Source organism: Chaetura pelagica, unplaced genomic scaffold (genome assembly GCF_000747805.2).
Source record: "Chaetura pelagica isolate M959 unplaced genomic scaffold, ChaPel_1.0 scaffold244, whole genome shotgun sequence".
Lineage (NCBI taxonomy): Eukaryota > Metazoa > Chordata > Aves > Apodiformes > Apodidae > Chaetura > Chaetura pelagica.
Window position 1 is genome coordinate 2,627,382 of NW_009953719.1, and position 19,055 is coordinate 2,646,436.

The 19,055-nt window shown below is 41.8% G+C and overlaps 1 protein-coding gene across 1 annotated transcript in view; it reads left to right on the plus strand.

Annotated features, from left to right (window-relative positions):
- Nucleotides 1-19,055, plus strand: part of PCP4 (Purkinje cell protein 4) — a 74,790-nt gene that overhangs the window by 583 nt on the left and 55,152 nt on the right. The gene's annotated exons all lie outside the window — the stretch shown is intronic.

Sequence of the window (19,055 nt, forward strand, 5' to 3'; positions counted from 1 at the left end):
CTGCTGAGCAGCTGTAACAAAATCACACCTGAACTGGGCATACCTAAGCTGCACTACTGCAAAGAAGGTTTTATTTCCTTCCATTTTCCTCCATCTTTGCAGACTCTTATTTTCTCCCCCTCTGCTTTCTCTGTCAGCTCTCAAAGTTTTACTTGTTTAATCAGGAGCCCAAATGCCTGAGAGCAGGTGCCTTGACTTCTCAGCTGACTGTGAGGCTCAGTGAGCAGCCACATGGCACTGCAGAAATAAAAAGGAAGGAAATCGATATCCCTTTACCCTTAGTGGCCAGACTGCTGATAAATTTTGCCCTGCATTGCAGATGCGATTCAATTATTGCAATGGACCCAATCAGAAATAATTAATGAAGACTTTCTATTGGAAAGAACATCCACCAAACCAGGACGCCTTTCTCTCTTCTCTTGCTGTATTGCTACGCTCAGCAGCTTCATAGTTAAGAAGTTGCAAAGACTGAGTTTCCTTAACTTCCACTGCTAATCCCTTTTGATAGGGCAGAGGCAGATACAATTAATGTCAGACGATTATGAAGTCATTGTTGGATCTCTGAAATGAAAACTGTAAGAAGAGCCAGGAGCTACAGTTACCAAAGCTACATTACTTAAGTCACCCATTTGCTTGTAGTCGTTAATTCTGCTGCTGGATAAGATTTGCTTAGCAGACACCTACATCCTTTGTGCCTTTTGCCGCTGCCCAATGATAAAAGTTCGCAGTGGGCGAGAGAGTGACAGCGCACTCCATCTCTCATTTTCTGCGTGTTTATCTTCCAGGGCAGCACTGCTTTCAGACACACTCCTGGGTCATTGACCAAGCTAATTCAAAACATCAACTGGATGGCCTGTAATTGCAGCGATTTACATGTAAATGCGAGGGTGTAACTATACTGTTTCCTACCGCAGGTGCTCCGCGCTGAGTGCTCAGCTCAGGCTGCCTGAGTCGATGTGATGCTGGAGACCTCATCAGTAAGAGTTCATCGAACTCGGTTTGCTCCTTTTGCTGTGTTCTCTGCTTCACAAACACGGTTGTCAAATGAATATAATTACTAGCAGAGTTCTTCCCCCCCCCCTGTTATGGAGCAAGAGGTTTTCATAAAGGCTTAAAGATCTAACTAAAAGGTCAATTGGTCTAATCAACAATTTAAGTAATAAATCTATTATCATACTTTCAAATTCATTACCCAATTAATTATTCCTTCCCCTGGGTTAGAACTGGCATTTCTGTGCACGGAGCATGGCAATTCTCAATAATCAGGTACATGTTTTAATGTACTTTATAGCCAAGATCATTTATAGCACAAAACTTCCAAAGGACAGAATAGTTACTTTGTTCTCTAGGCATCAGTCATGTCCTCCTTTATATTAGAAATGCATATAATGGAACAAGGGCAATAAACATCTAATACAGAAACAGACAAGAGTTGGGATGTGTATATGCTTGCACATTTTTTGCATGATATTTACAGAACCCAGCAAGAAACATTCTGCCACTGATCTTGGTCACAGTCTGAAATAGTCCCCCTTCTTTGGAAGTAGTGAGGTAGCAAGAAGAACAGGCACATGGAGGGAAAGACATGTTTCAGCAGCAGAAAGCAGAAGGAAGGCAACTCTTACATGTTCTCTGTTGTTGTAAACCAAACATCATTAATTTGAAATTATTTTTAAAAAACCCAAACAACTACACTGAAGATCTTCTGGAGTGACTGAGACAAGAGTCTGGCCTATTCTGCTGTCAGCTCTCCCAAGAGTCAAATCACACATTACTTGTTTTCCAGTTTTAGACTAATTATAATTGCCTTTTCCCACTGAAGCACATATATATTGCTGATATATGGTGCATAGGTTAGTGATGGTATTTTGTCACTGCTTTTTAATACTGACTTTAAATGTGGTGCAAGCAGATAAGTAGCAAACTATTTACAGATGCAGAACTGAGAGTGTAATTGACCATCCCGCTTAATGGGATATTTGTGGGTATCACCCAAGAGCTTGAGGATATGTATAAAATATATGTTCACCTACTTCGCAGTCCTTACCCCGATCAGTGCCTCATCAAATTGAGCTCCCAAGAACAAACAACAACAGAAAATCCCATTAGGAAGTAAAGCTTAAAAATATATTACAGACTCTGAGGCACTTGTACAAGCCAGTGCAGAACTTGCAGGAGTTTTCTTCTGCACCAGAGCAAGAGAGGCCCAACATCAGGCAGCCCTTGCTTTCAGGCCCTGGACTGGGAGGTTTTCTGCCATCCATAAAACTTCAAAGCCCAAGAAGTGCTATGGCCTCTAGAGATGTAACAGTAAGAGGGAGGTGCAGGGGAGATTGGCACAGCTGTGTTCTGATATAATGCCACAACCTCGTAACCACACAGGCTGCTTCTCCACCCACAGAACAACTTGTGACCAGAGGGTAATGCAGACCCTGACAGTGTGTGCTAGCACTATTAAGATATTCCTGCAAAGACAGAAAATGTGCTAGAGAGAGGAACTATGGTGAGTTCGTTGTATATGTGGAAGTCCTATTTACTAATCTAAAATTCATATAAAAATATTTTATATATCTGATTCCACACTGCCTGGCAACATAACAATGCATTACTGACAAAGATAATACAGGTCTGAATCTGATTTATACCGAACAGTTTCACTGTGTTTCCTTACGTGAGTTATGTTTCATAGCTGTTCCTGGGGATCTCACTGATGCTGGCCCTGCACTGAACTAGGGTATCTGGTGACCTCCAGAGATTCCTTTAGAGCTGAATTATCCTTTGATTGTATGACTCTGTTTGAAACATAAAACAGAAATGCTCACCAAAATGGCAATATCCTCCATAAAAGTAGCTAGCAAGTTTTTAGCCTTTCCTGGATAAGAGGTATGTTATTTAATACCTTTCCCTTCCCCATTATCAGGTAAACTCATTTGTTCTCAGTTGCATAACATCATTAAAGTTTCAGCTTCTGAAACTTTAAATACATAGAGATGATGAACTAAATATTTTAGAGAACCTGGGATCAGATCCCATTGACCTTCTCAAACTCTTTCAAGTAATTTATATAAATGAATCTACTTATTATTCATAAAAACAAAATGCCTGAGAAAAATGTAAATCCAGGACTACTACTGAATTTTGCAGCTGAGATCAGATATAGTCAATTAGGGTCAAAACTAGTAGTTCATCATGCTGCCAAGTCCACTGTAGTGCCTAAACTGCTTCTAATTGTCTCAAAATTATTTTCTTTCTGATCATTTGGGGTAGTACTGGACTCTCATTTAATCAATGATACTGTACCAGGATAAATGTTGGCCCCCCACAATGCTTCTGTGCACTAGACCTGCACACTTACAAACCAACTGCACACAAATGTATTAAGTTTAACTGTACTTTTTCTCTAGTTCTAAGTAACACAGTGCAGGTATTTTTAATTTCTGTGCAGCAGCAAGTATTAAACAAGCTACATGTGACCTAGCCTGCATTTTAAAAAGGAAGGATAAGAATAAAAAATGGTAAAATTTGCACAGTGCTAGACACACAGACTGTGAGGCTGAAATTGGGGCAACCCACATCTTGGCCTTGTTCTCACCCTCCTCCACTGCCATCCATGGAAGACTGACATCTTGTAGGGAGTTAGCTTAGGGTGCCTTCCTTTCTTTCAACTAGAAAATTAAAGGTGTAACGGGGACGGGGAGAAAGAGAGAGAGGAGTGCCCTTCCAGGACACAAATTAGGGTGGTCAGGGATGTTCTGAAATTCCCTCAAGAGAAACTTGTCTTTTCACAGTCCACAGAGAGATCCCGCAGATCCCTGCCCCTCCAAGCTCACCTTCTGGTGGAGCTTTGGAAATACCACCGAGTAAAACTCTGAGCTGAATAAAATGGCACTTCAGTCAGCCAGGACAGAGAAACATGACCTCTTTTGTGTTCCTGAGTCTATTTTAGAGTTACATTACAAGAACCCTGACTTATTAACATAAAAGATACTGGGTCAGAGAGAGAGCACTTTCTAGTAAGGATAGAAAGTAGGTAAGGCCCTTGGAAAAGTCATAAACGATTGAATTGAAATGCCACCATTAGCCCATCATAAATGGCTAAACAAGGTGTTATTATTGGTAACACAGACATTGTAGAAGAAAGGAGAAAGAAACAGAACTAATAATTTCTTCTCTGCTAAAAGTGAGATGCTTTTAGAAAGGAGCTATCCATTTCCACCCGTCAGCTGGAAGTTGCTTTTATTTTCCATCTCCATTTTATAACTTCTTAACAGAAAAAAATGCAAATAAATTAATTTAAAAGTTTCAGTGAAATTAGCTATACCTACTCATCAGTAGTTTTTCTTGCATACTTTATGTCTCCTTCTCTTTCCATGTCTCATACTCCCTCTCGGCAAACTAACCATTGCTAAAAGGAGAGATGTAACTCAGTGGCACAGAACTTGAAGTGATTTTGAGACTCTGAGCATACCCATTACTAAATGGGTATTTCTAGAAGCCAGCACAATCTGTCTCAGTCTGTTGTTGTGCTTCACAGCTCAGAAATTTAAAAGTGCTGATTTTACATTTTCTTTGACTGGCTCAATTTCTGCATGTTAAGTAAATATCTTTGCCTTGATAAGTGGAAAAGATCTCATTTTGCGAATAAACTGATTGTAGAAAATAGGCCTAGAAAGGGTGTCCTGAAGTATCAAGTGACTTATCGCACTTTCTAACTCCAGGCAACATTACATACAATGTTGATGCAAGTCAGCTCCATTTAACAACCATGTATGTAAGGGTGAAAAGGCCCCAGAAGCTGAGAAACCCAAAGCTTTGCATATTAATCCACAAATATATTTTAAAAAGATGTTTAGCGATAGAGACAAATCCTTCCTCTTTTCATTTACCTTCCTATGTGTGAGTCCTAGTATTGATAAAGTTTTCCCTCACCAGATAGCTGCTCTGTCTTGATCCATGCCTTAAGCTGGTCCACCTTATGCAGCAGAGGCAGGCTCTAAGAAAATGAAGAACCCCATGATGTATTTGCATGAGGGGAGAGCAGAGATGCAGGATGTTTGCCTTGGTATCATCCTCTTGGCAGCTTCTAATTATGGATCACTTGACCAGGCAACTTCCTTTTACTGGATATGTTAAGTGTAATTACTATCAACACTGCGCTAAAAAGGTTTCTAGAACAACTGGAAAGAAAGGGTTTGAATGTCTGGACTTTTTGTGTTTTTTTCCTGAAAAACATCTGGTAAAATTTGGGCTGCAACACAAGGATTGGAGGTTATTTTGAAGCTTCCACTCTGTCTAAAGTTGGAAAGCAAACAGGACCCAAAACCTTCTGAACTCCAGCTTTATGCTGTTACAGACACCAATTAAAATTAAATAAATAATAATAATCCAGCAGCTCCAGCAGTCACAGCAGCAGCTCTGGGTGGTGCACAGTGGAAGGCATCTTATAGCACTACCCTTCATTTTTGGTCAAACCAGCTTCCTGTAGCTGGAGTAGGAGAGAAAACTGATCCATGAGCTTCATGCAGGGGTTAGTACTGGAAGTGGTGTTACCTTTGCAACACACTTGAGCCCTGTTGAGGATGGGAGCCTTCTAAATCTGTTCTCTGGGCTGAATAAGGACTTAGGGAGTACACAAAGGGGAAAAGGTTCCCTGACCTCTGGTCCCTCTGCAGCTCTCAAGAACCAATGACACTCTTCCAGAAGTCTTGTTTCACCCTGACATACATAGCATGCATATATACATAGAGGCATATATACATATATATATATATGTGTGTGTGTGTATGTGTATGCAGCATCTAATGCTCTCAGCTTGTACTGGAAAGAAATTATTTCTGTAAGCTGTCACTGAGATCTTTAGGGGAGAGAGTTTGATTCTTCCTATGTTAGTTTAATCCAAAGAGTATAGAAAGAGATGCTGAGGGTGGAGAATTTCCCCTTAATTTCCCCAGAGTCACTGAAGTAAAGTAAGTGAAGGAGAACCCTTTAAAATTCCTTGTCTCTCTGTACTGCAAGTTATAATTGTTGTGGATCTTTTTAATCACATTAATTCCTTTGTCTGTACAGTGATTGAAAATTGTTAACTTATAATTATTACGTCTTTTTACCCTTTAATTAAAAAGTTAACTGCCATGGGTAAGTGCCAAGTAACATCTGAATGCTATACATTTTCACATCCTCTGGCATTCGCAAAACTGAGCCAATCAGAGTCAAAACACACAGCACTTCTCAAGCTTTTAAAGGTTTAGGGAATTTGGCTTAAACTGAGAGTGGCTTTCTTTACACCTAATTTAAGGACAAAAATTTGAGTTATATCTTTCAAAATTCTTTGGCCAGAGTGAAGAATCGACATATTTTGGTAGGTTGTTGGGGTTTTTTTTAAGACAGATGACTCACACTGTACAATAAGTCATGTCATGCAACTCTCCAGAGAAAAGACTCAATTTTTTCAAATTATATTTTATATTTTTGTGACATTGACAGCAATAAGATTTTGTTGGAAACATTGACTCATTCTTCTTTCATGAGAACAAAAGTTAGATTGTAACAGAGGCCTTAAGACCCAGATCTTCAAAGGTATTTTGTAGCTGAACTGCCTACTGCTCTTAGCTTCTCAATTAAAAGGTAAAAAAATTCATATTAATTGGAGTTAAGCCTGTGGAAACTGCCTTTTCTCTACATTTAATTTTTTTTTTACTTGGGCAAATTAGCTGATATGTATGAATGACCAGTCACACATCATACGGTATCTAGGACTATGCTTGTTAAATCTATTACTATCAAGAAGCAAAACAAAGCCTATAATTACAGCATGTTCTCTGTAATCAGGGTCATGTTTCAGATCCCTTTCTATTTTCCAGTATTCAAAGGCACACATCTTTCTGGAATGAAAGCTTCCCATTTGAAGTTAACATCCTTGATTTCAGCTGCAATACAAACTTTTTTTTTTTTTTTTTTTTTTCCCCCAGAAAGCTTGTGTGAAATTTTTCCTTCTCTTAAAAAATTATGGAGTGCAAAACCAGCAAGAGGCCTAGGATTCACTTCATTGTACTGATCTCAAGTGCTGGAAAAATTCAGTTTTTGCAGTCAAAATTCAAATATATTCTACCACACAGGGTGGCTCTGCTCTATGAAATATGGAACACCTATCAAGGCACAGTCATATTTTGGGTTTTATTTTTATTTGAATAAAATTTTGACTGAAAAAGCCAGCAGCTTAAGAAGTCTTCTTGCCCTACACTCTGAGTTACTTCCTCTTCTGGAGCAATTCTGCAGCAAACCAGACTTCTAATAAAACCATTTCACTTAGTAGGCGCCTTCAATGATGGGGTTTAAAGTGAAGTAAGACTTTGCAGTTGTGTGCAACTGCCAGTTACCAAGACCGAGCATATGTTTAGCTCTTTGGTTACACATATGCAACACATGGTTCTCCAATAATGCACTGCTCAGTCTTGCAGAGAAGAGCCATCTTCAGTCCCCTTACACGGGTGAAACACCTTGGAAGTCCATAATGCTTTCTGCTTCAGGACCCAGCTTAGATGTTCTCTCTGCTGAGCCTTTTGGGTAAGTGGGAGTAAAAGGCAGTAAAAATGTAGTCATATGTCAGCAGGCAAGATTGAACACATAGCAAGTGTATACGTAATAAATAAGAAGGTGCTATTTTAATAGTCAATTTTCAGAATATAACAGCTCTTGAAAATAGATTAGCTTAGAACATTTTCTCTATTTAGAAGCATCATTACAGTGCACTGAAGTAAAAGGCAAGTTTTGGAGCACCTTTAAGTTAAAGGATTTCCATAGGCCAGAAATTCTGCCAGCAAAGGGATACAATAAAACTAAACCCTGCCATCAGACAGCAGGGATTTCCACCCCTCTCCACTTCTCCCATTAGGTAATATGGGAAGCTCATTCCTCAAAACGCCAGCTCATATTAGTACAGAGAAGAGGCACTGAACTTGGGATGTCCTGCAGAGGGCACAGGGCTAAGCGCCATGGGACCTCTGGGCTTCCCCAGATGCAGCTCAGTGTGCTCTCCAGTGTGCCTCCCTTGAAAGCTGTGACCTCCTCAAAAAAAACCCCACAAAACAAAACTAAGCAAAACAAAAACGAACAGAAAAATAAAAACATGTTTTGTTCCCCTGCTGAATCTAGTGTAAAGAGCATTCTCTGCTAACATGCTCCTCTGTCACAGTGGAGTACAGACTGGATTATCACCATGAGATTTTCTCCTTGAAATTGACAGTTATTTTGATGATGAAGAGCAAGACCAATAGCACTCCTTTCAGTGCCAACGGGAACTGAAAAGATTTTCTCTCAGCAGTCTGTATCACTTACCATGTGATTGTCAGCCCTTTGGTCAGAAGCACCCCTTTAATCACTTGTCTTCACATTGTGCCTTGTACCCATAATCTGACAGACCAATGGCACTCCTGTCAGAATACAGATATTGATGCAATGTACCTACAGTCACTTTTCACTGAAAAATGCTGCCAGATAACTCAAAGCTTCTTCAAGGACTAAACTTCATTGTATTTACTTTGGGTTCTTACACCGTAATGACATTCCTGATGCTGCAGAACAAACTGCCACTCATCCAACAAACACTTACCATGCTTACTCCCCACTTGGTCCACTCACAACAAGATGTGGGACAAGTAATGTCGGTTTAAAAAATACCAGATGTCACTGAAGGTCCTGGGATTATTAGTATAATGCAAGAGGACTAAATATGATATTTTAAACAGGTTTTCCCCTCTTCTGTTATCACAAATAACCTGCAGAAGCCTCAAAAATCTACAAAAAAAGCAAACAAACAAAAGCCCCACAGAAGCCTGGTTCAGGCTTCATAGTAATAAAAAATAGAATCTCTGCAATATTGCGATCCCCAGTTGTGAATGGCAGGATTAACATTTAAGCTATAGATATAAATCATACACCCATATATTTAATGAGATTATACTTCTCCAAACACTTTATGCTGTGAACTCTTTTTAAATGAATCTATGCATATCTGTAAACTTGGCACAGGCTCATGTTGAAGAAAATAAAATACTACTTGAATAATGTCACAAATTGGAAATACACCACTGAGTTTAACAGGGCAATGGAAAATTCTCCTCCTGCTGCTGGATCAATGCTGTATAGGTTCACATAAGGCTGCCACCCTTCTACTGCCCTGTGAAACTGTGATGCCAGATATCCTCACTGAAATTCAAGACCTTGGAAGTCCCAGTGGCTGGCTTGGACTAGTCATTACATCAGTGATGGAAGAGAACTGCACTGGCTCTTACCTTGTCAGTTTCTCCAGAACAAGGACAAATAATGATGTAGCATTACATTCTTGTCCAGAAGCCAGGGCAGCAAGTTTCTGAGATGGCATTGTAACATGTTTATCAGTCCAAGTAAACAGATACGAATGGATTTACAAAGATAGGCAGGATGGGTTTTGCCAAAGCTGGGAGCCCAAGCAAAATAGAATGGAGAGCTCTTCCTTCCTCTTCAGAGACAATTCACCACATTCTCTGGCTGAGGTCTCCAGTGACCATCTTCAACTCATGCCCTCAACTTCCTCTGCTTTCCTAGCATCCTGAGGGAAGCAGGAGGCAAAACACATCTTCCACTTTCCCGCAATCAACCACTGCCCCAGCCTTTGTCCCTCTCCACATTTATCCCCCTTGTGACTCATACCCAACATCCACAGCCCTTTGTAGGCCCTGAGAAAAAGTCTCTCCACATCTTTCTTATAAGCCTCTTTTAAGTATTGAAAGGCTGCAGTAAGGTCTCCCCAGAGCCTTCTCTTCTCCAGGCTGAACAACCCCAACTCTCTCAGCCTATCTTCATAGCAGAGGTGTTACAGCCCTCTGATCATCTTTATCTGAGCCCATGCTAACAGCTTCACAACATTTTTATGCTGGGGACCCCAAAGCTGGACAAAGTACTCCAGGTGGGCTCTCAGGAGAGTGGAGTAGAGGAGGAGAATCACTTCCCTCAACCTGCTGGCCACAATTTTTTTTGATGCAGCCCAGGATACAGTTTGCTTTCTGGACTTCAAGTGCACACTGCAGTCTCATGTCCAGCTTTTCATCCACCTGCACCCACAAGTCCTTCTCCACAGGACTGCTCTCAATTTCTTCATCCCCCAGCCTGTATTGCTACTGGGGGTTGCCCTGACCTAGGTGCAGGAACTCATACTTGGCCTTGTTGGACTTCATGAGGTTCACTTGGGCCCACTGTCAAGATCCCTCTGGATGGCAACCCTTCTTCATGCAAATCTTTAGAAATAGCCATTCAGCCAGTTCCTTACCCATCTACCTGCCCATCCAACAAACCCATGTTTTGCTTTTTCTAATTTAGCAGCAAAGATGTTGTGGGGGACCATATCATAAGGCCTTACAGAAGTCCAGGGGGATGACATCTGCAAGTCTTCCCTTTTTCACTTATGCAGTCACTCCATGTGGAAAGCCACTCTCTTAGTCAGGCATAGTTTGCCCTAGGTGAAGACATGTTGGTTGCCTCCAATCATCTCCCTGTCTTTCGTATGATTTGACATGTATTCCAGGATTTGCTCCCTTATCTTACCTGGCCCAGAGATAAGGCTGACTGGTGGGTAGTTCCGAGGGTTCTTACAGTTTTTAAATATGGGTGTGATGCTTCTCTGTCTCCAGGCACCAGGGAATGTACCTCACTGCCATGACTTTTCAATTATAATGGAGAGTGGCTTGGCAACCGCATCAGCCCACTCCCTCAAGACCTGGGGATGCATCTTGTCAGGGCCCATTGTCTTCTGCAAATTCAGTTCTTCAGGGAATCTAAAACCTGATCATCACTTTTGAGGCAAGGGACTTTTTGTTTTGGTTTTGGTTTCTTTTGGTTGGACTCAGTGATCTCAGACGTCCTTTCCAACCATGGCTGTGACCATTCTGTGATTCTGTGACTTTCTTCTGCTAGTCCCTGCCTTGAGGTTCAGGGGCTTGAGAGATGTGGGAAAGTAGATTACCATCGAAAATTGAAGCAAATGATTTGTTGAGTACTTCAGCCTTCTCCATGTTGGTTGTCATCAGCTCTCCCATTTTATTTACCAGGTGGGTACATTTTCTTTAATCTTCATTTTCTGGCCAACATACTTGTAGAAGCCCTTCTTATTCTTCAAATTCCTTGCCAAATTCAGCTCCAACTGTGCCTTAGCTTTACTGATCTCACTACTACACATCTGGGGTGCATCCCAATATTCATCCCAGGACACACATCCATGGTTGCAATGCCTGTGGAACCTCCTCATAGAATCATAGAATATGCTGAGTTGGAAGGGACCCATCAGGATCATCAAGTTCAACTCCTGTCCCTGTGTAGGGCACCCCAGGAATCATACCATGTGCCTGAGAGCATGTCCTGGTTTGAGCCAGGATGAAGCCACTTTTCCTTTTACTGACTTTTTCCCTTCAGTAAGCTTTCTTTTAACTAGTAGCTAAGTGTTTCAGCTCAGAATGATAACAAATGCTGGAATGTTTTTGTAACTGCTGGGACTTCAAGGTCACATCTTTGTCCTGCCAACTCAGACACTACAGGTAGATCTATGACCCCTCTGTAGGAGGCTGAGTTAGACACACAGCAAAATTGGCCAGAGATATTCCATTCCATGTATCTACGTAAGCTCAGAGGAAGGTCAGAGATCACAGAAGACAACCTCCTTCCTGCTTCTTCTTCCCTTCTCTTCCATTCATGCCCAGTGTCCAGGGAGGACTCTGTCCATCCATCAGCATCGATCCCCAGGCTGGAGCTCTCCTGACCCTCATAGCTCTGCTGTCTCTGGCAGCTCCTGGACTTTTCAGGACTGTTCCCAGCTCAGGAGATGCTGTGGGAGTTGCTGGGGTGGAGGGAGGCAATAGGGGCTTGTACATTTCCTGAACACATTTGTATATAATCGTATATCTTCTCTTTTATCATTGGTTTTTAATTAAGGCTGTGTAGTTTATTTTTCAATCCAGAGAGTCTCACTCTTATTCTCTCTCTCTCTCTCAAGGGGCTTGAGAGCATTGTTGTCGACCTGAGTCAAACAGTGACACAGCATCATCCAAATGTTTCTTGAACTCAAGCAGGTTTGGTGCTGTGACCACTTCCCTGGAGAGCTTGTTTGCTGTACTCAAGACTTCTTGTGCTACCTCAGATAAATACTGGGTAGCATTCATCACACTAAGTTCTACCTGCCAGCATATAGTGGTAGAAAAACTCCAAACACCGTGAGTCTTCCATATACTCTCATGTTTGTTTAAAGACCTTTCATGTGAGCTTAAGGACTCTGGATTTTTACCTTGGTAATGTGTATTGGGTCATACTCCGAAGCCCTTCTGGAGTAAAGCAACTGGATTTGCCAAGGAAACTTAGCTACATGTAGAAACTATTTTTCCAGCTGGGCAGCCTGGAGAAATAGACCTGAGACAAGTGACTTTGTCAGCTCAAGCATAGCTCTCCACAGCATCATAAATGTATACTTCAGACACCCCTGTCAGGCTGAATGCTGCCAATGGAGATGTTTCCTTCCACAACTATGTATACAGAGACTCTATTTGCCTCAGCACCTAACTTTTAGATTATTATGATTTGGAGAGATGAATTCAAACTTCTGTGATTCAGATTCTCCTTCATAAAACATGGGGATCAGAGTCCTGTCCTGTACCTCAGGGGAAAAACACATTAAGTATTTAAAAACACTCTGATACAGCACTGAGAATGGAACTCTCAAAATTAATGCCTTCCAGGGAACTCAGAAACTAGTTTTGTTAATTGTTGTCTTTTGGAATTTTGTGCACATCTCAAGAAGTTTCTCATTCAGCTCAGCTGAAGACTATCTTAATTCATCTGAGCCAAAGACAAAGACTTTTCTCTCAAAACTAGGCTGAAAATGTTACGAAAATAGATTGTTTGTGTAGTCTTGCATTTTATACCAATTGTACAACATTTTACCCTAGATTTTAATAAAAAGAATGTAACAAAATGTAACAACAGGGGTTTTTTTTCCCTATTGGAGAAGTTTAAATTTTAGTTGCAGGCTCTGGTTGGTTTTTATTTTATCACATCCATTTGGTCTTCTGTAAGAAATACAAAGCTAATACAGAGTTTATAAAATAGGTATTATTATTTACTTAATGGCCCATAACAACTGCCATAGACAATTTATATTTCACAGGTAATTGAACTGATAGATCGTGACAGCTCTTCTGAGAACAGTCTGGTCTACAGTGAGCATGCACAAACAGTATATGTGTCCTAAATATCCTAGTAGCATATTGCTCAAAACAGTTAAGTGAATGTGATTAAAGTAATTTCAGGATATTTATTTTATTTTTAAAAGGCAAAGCAGCATGAGGAACAATACAGACCATTTGCTGGCAAAAGTCTGAACAAGTCTTGTTGCAAGTTATACAAATGTTTTTATGTTATGTACTGCTAAAACAAGTGGACACATCACAGAAGATATAGAAAGACAAAGGCCCTGTCTCAATGAACTTACACTTTAAACCCTGATCCCACAAAGATTTCCCTTGTTGTTTTAGCACACAGTAATATACAATCTGCCCAGATTTCAATTACTACAAGATATTTATTCCAAGCCCTGAAAGCCACATATAATCTTCCTCCTGTGAATTATCCATGGTTTTCACAGAAATTGTTTGTACAGGCCCCACTTTCTCCTTGTATTATTTCAGACTAGATTTAGCAAGCAGAGGAATCCTTCTGCAAACAAGAAGCAAAACACTAAGAAGAAAAGTTTAATAATCTGTAATAATGAAGCATCACTCCAGACAATGTGTACATTTTGATGATTCTGTTAGTCTTTTGTTAAAATGAAGATGAACATTAGCGATGCCCTTTTAGGATTCAACAACTGGCTGAAACAAGGCTTTTTTCCCCTTTTCAACTTCATCTTAAAATAAATTAAATAATTCCTCCAGCTGCTACCCCATCTTGTAAAAAGTGAACAATCTGAACTAGAAGCTGTTTATTAAAATAAAGCATAATGAAAACAGTGAGATCTTGAATTATAGTGCTGAGAATGGCACCACATATCCAGTTGTTTAAATGCCACAAAATCAGCTGATACTTGCAGATCAACCAACTTACTTGCAACAACACACAACAGAAGCATTCAAACAAAATGCCACATAGAAAGACATCGGAGAAGGGAACATATTACTAAACTGGTCAATAAACACTAGCATGCAAAAAATATGATAGCGTTTTGACTTAAGTAGGCTTAGATTCAGAAAAGTGGAGATTTCACACTTAGCCTTATTACTGCTACTGATTTCTTCAGAACAGCTTTCCAGCAGCCACTTCCTGGAAGACCAAATCACTCTAGAGGCAACTTGCCAACCTCTTCTCACCAATGTTTAAAAAGATCCTGAACCGGATGTTGCTTGAGAATAGAGGAAGGCTAGAGAAACAGAAACCCTGCTAATAACAAAAATGGCAACAGTGAGGAGTGGAAATGGTAGACTGGTATATCATGAACAGCATAGAAATGTGAAGGTCAGTTCTTTAGCAGTACAAAAGTGCATCTCTTCTAAGAACAGCCGCTATCTCTCATAATGAAGCCTTAAGATGGCACAAAAATAATACAAGGTTCAAACGTATTTTTACGTTTATGTTGGCCAGTTACCAGCTAACTTAAAATTAGTTCAAATTAAAGCAGCAGCAAATATCTGATGAAAAATGCTGATGTAGCCATGATTTGGATCTGAACCTTTGCTAGTAACATCCATCTGACAAGAATCCATACTTTTACATAAAGTTTGGTGCTATGACCAGCAGCCTCATTTCCCCACCTGCATTTTTAAAAGCAGAGGTGAACACCAGTCATTTCCATGCATTCAAAACATGTTGGCAATATAGTTAGTAGGTTGCATGTAGACCTGAGCAGACAGAAGTGCCTCCTAGAGCCCAAGTGAGGCAGTGAACATAAGACTTTCTTCTTAGCTTTCCCCCCCATGATTTCTCATGGTTTAGCCCTCAGAGGGCTGCACACTGTGTGGGCTGACCTTGGTTACCTTTCCTTTTGGCCTTCTGGCTGGCTCAGTATCCACCATCAACTGCTGTCTTTCTGCAGAGTTCACACTCTGGTATAAGGCATTTCACCTTGAGGCTCAGTTGCTCAGTGCTCAGTTTCTGGAAGAGGAAAATAGTGTAAAAAATTCAAACTGTTCATTTCAATTTACTGCTGAGAAGTTAGCTAGGTGCCTCTTCTTTTGTGGGACACTTTTACTTTGTACATAACAAAGCAAACATCATGCTTTTACAAATATGGCTCACTAAGTTTTATCACAAGAATGTAAACCAACAGTATCAACCAATCCTTATTTTTAGTATTGTTAATTAAATGCTTTGATACCATATCACATTTTATTTGTGCCAACATATTTACAGACAGGACCTAGTTAAGGAAGTAGAAAGACCAGATGAAACAAGTTCTTGGAGCTATTACTAAGAAATACCAGCTTTTAGCTGTCTCTTCCTTTGTTCCTTTTGGAAAATAATAAAATAAGGACCCATCAAGTTTTCATATCAGACATAGAGAGAGAAAAACTAGAAAGTACTTCTGCATTCTTTTAGATAGGATAATAGAAAATAGCCTGAGGAGTTAAAGTGGCTGTTCAACATACAGCTAGTTTTCTTCATACTTTACCAAAATCCTCCCACTCTTAACAGAGATCCAGGACTACTGACATTATACCTGTGTTCTGGTTTAAATATTAAAAGTGAATCCCCCAAAAAACAGAGGATAGGATTGCTTTCTATTACCCCCTCTCCACCCTCCCAAGGGAAGATAGAAGGGGAATAAGGAAGAGAGACTTAAACTTTGAAAATTGAAACTCAAACCAAATTTACTATATCACAAAGAAAAAGGGTAAAACGTAGGGGGCAGAACAGGTAAGTATTTATATACAAATATACAAAACAAATCTTGATGATCACAGGGACATGGGAAAGGCAGGGCCACTCCAGGGGAGAGGTTCACAGCTCCTCACAGCACCTGATGCAGCTGGATTCTGGAGCAGGCACATGGGAAGCTGAAGGAACCCAGCAGCAGACCCAGGAGGGGGAAAGGAGCAGGAAGGAAGAAGAGAACGGCTTCTGGCTCTCCTGGCTCTTATAGATTGTGACAGGAATTGTGTGGGAACACTGAGCCCTTCCAGTCTTCCAGGGTCCTAAGGACCCTCTCTCTCTATAGGTGTCCAACACCGTGCCGGGGTCTCCCAAACCATAACAAACCTCTAAAGGGGAAAAATCACTACTGAGCTGTCATTTGTTTCAGCGTCATGCTGCAGCGCTTCAACTTGCCGCAGACTGGCCGCAGCTCACTGAGAAGGCCTCAGCCTGCCAAACTTTGGAATAGTAAGCATGATTACATTTTGGTTCTCTCAATTGCCTTCCTGTGATTTCTCACCTTGGGAAAATCTAACCGGCCCTCTCAAACACACGCAAAGCAGATACCCAGCCAGGATCAGAGACAGGCTCAATACTCACCTCCTTGCTATCTGTTTCTGTAATATTCTATCATAGCGTTTTCACTTTTTTTGGTTAATATCTCCAACTGGGAGCGTGTTGAATTCAAACGAGACACTTGTGTCTTATTGATTCCTCAATTTTAACTCAATCCCTTTAGATTTGTTTATCTCAATTTATCATGAGTATCCTTGTGTACCCCTGCTCCTTTAAATAAACCACAGTTAAATTTGTTAAAGCAGATCATGGTTTTACCTTTTAATTTCAATACGGGAGGGAGGTAATTAGTGGAGCTGTAACACTTGGATACCCAGTATACCCATGCTGGCCCCAATTCGGGGCAGGCATGCATTAACTCTTTGGTAATTTGCCTTGATCACTCGGATGGGGGGCTGGCCACTGCAATTAAAGCAGGTGTCAGAAATTCCTGATTGTCAGGAACGGATGTGCCCTTGAAAGTTGAACCGCCTCCTCCTGTACCACATATGTAGCACACATGACCCACTCATATTGGCTCAAGCTTCTGGGTAGCTCACACTGCCATTTCTGGTTTTTGGGTGTGTTGTTTTTTTTTTTAAAGCTACACCCTCCCTGGCTCCCTGGTTGACCTCAGGTGACCCCACCCAGCCCTTTAACAGGGCAGTTTGAGCTCAGATAAGCCCTCCTGTGTGGGGGGTATCGATCTCCACAAAAGTTATGCCTCTTACTCAAATTGACTGAGGTAATACATGGAGTAAAAATGGCAGCGGTGCTGCAGAGGGGCTGTGACTGGGACTCACTAATTAAGGACAGAGACACACAGCCTACCTTGTTAAACTGCAGCCAGGACCAGCCTTTGTGGGGAAAATGGCAACATTGTTACAACTCTTCATCAGAAATTGCACATGGTATAATACCATAAGGGTTGAGCGAAGGACCAACCAAAACCTGTGGGTCATCTTGCAAAAGACTATAGAAAAAGAAGGAAAAGCTGCTGAGAGGGTAAAAGGATGCTGCTGCAGCAAAGACTGTTGCTGTTATCACGGGTTGCTGGTGCCAGAAGAAGGAAGGAAAGGGGAGTAAAATAACGAGCTGAAATTAGTACTCTCCAAGCTCATAACAGGCTGTGGCTCTGCCACCAGACCTTGGTTGGGAGGGAAAAGATGGCTTGATGAACTCCTCACCTCCCCAGCAATCTTAAAAGCATTGCGCTCTTGCTGTTACCACTGTCTTGGCTGCGCTTCACAGATCATAAGGCTAATTTACTCCGTAATTCCCTATTATTCTATGCCTATTGTGCTTCTTTCACCCCCAGGTTATTGTAATAAGCCTCTCACCTATCATGCACATCATCTACCCCAAAAGGGGGAAGTGTCAGGCCCCAGCCCAATATCTGTAATAGTTTTCCTCTTCTTTCACCCTTTTGCATCTCTCTATGTTAAACACACATCCATACATGCTCACCTATAAAAGCCCTAAGACAAACACACCCCTTGCCTGTCTCTCCTGGTGCATCCCAGGTGTTCATTCTTCTTCTAAGGCTGTTGAAAATGAAAGGCTCAAATGATTTCACTGGAACAGTTTCTCTGTGTGTATGTGCACCAGTGTCTGTGCCGAGCTTCTGTTCTAGAGTTCCCAGTATAAGCAAGGCGATCCCAATTTAGGGATGGACCGATTTGATAAAATATCCTGATTGTTCACACTCTGACCCGGGTTTCGGCTTGGGCAGACCAGATCATGACACTGGGCCCCTTGGTTGACCTCAGGTCGCTCCTCCTGGGCACCCTGGTTGACCCCAGGTGATGCTACTGGGCCCCCTCGGGTGACCCCACTGGGCTGTCTAGCACAGGTGTTTGACCTCAAGGTCCTCCCAGAACACACATGTGTGGTTGCAATGCCTGCGGAACTTCCTTTTCCTCAGACGGAGAAGCCCTGTCAGCTCTTGCTGGGGAGAAATGCTGGAAGGAACGCACAGCCTGACGGGGGCTAGGCAGGCGTTCAGGCGGGAGCAGACTGGAAGCTGTGGCAGCAGTGACCGCAATGGGAGGGCTCCTTGTGCCCCCCTGTCATCGCACATCTCCTGATGGGCAGGACAGGAAGGTGAAGCTGCGTCGTCTGTGCCTCTGCAGCACAACGGGGAAAGGCGCTTTACAGAAAGGTCTCACAAAGCTCATGTCACTGTCTCTTTTCAAGCTGGCCCTGCACATAGGGCTCTCTCAGAGCAAACTGAACCTGTATTTCTTCACAGATACACGAGCCAGAGCATCTGAACGTGTATTGCCAAATATAGCAATTGTGCTCCATTAAAACATACGCGCTGGATTGTAGCAGCACAACTTTCCGAAGTTTTAACAAAAGCAGCCGAGCGAAGGAACGCTAAACACTTCAAACGGCAGTGAGCCCCACACGGTGGCTGGCTGAGCTCCACCTCGGTGAAGAACGAAGCCCGGTGGTAAAGAGAGACCCGAAACTTGGGCCCTTTAACCCGTTCCGCACGCAGCCACCGGCGCTTTCAGGCTGCCTCCAGCACACACCAGCGGAAGGGCAGCTCCCGAACCGGGAGGGGGCGGCGGGAC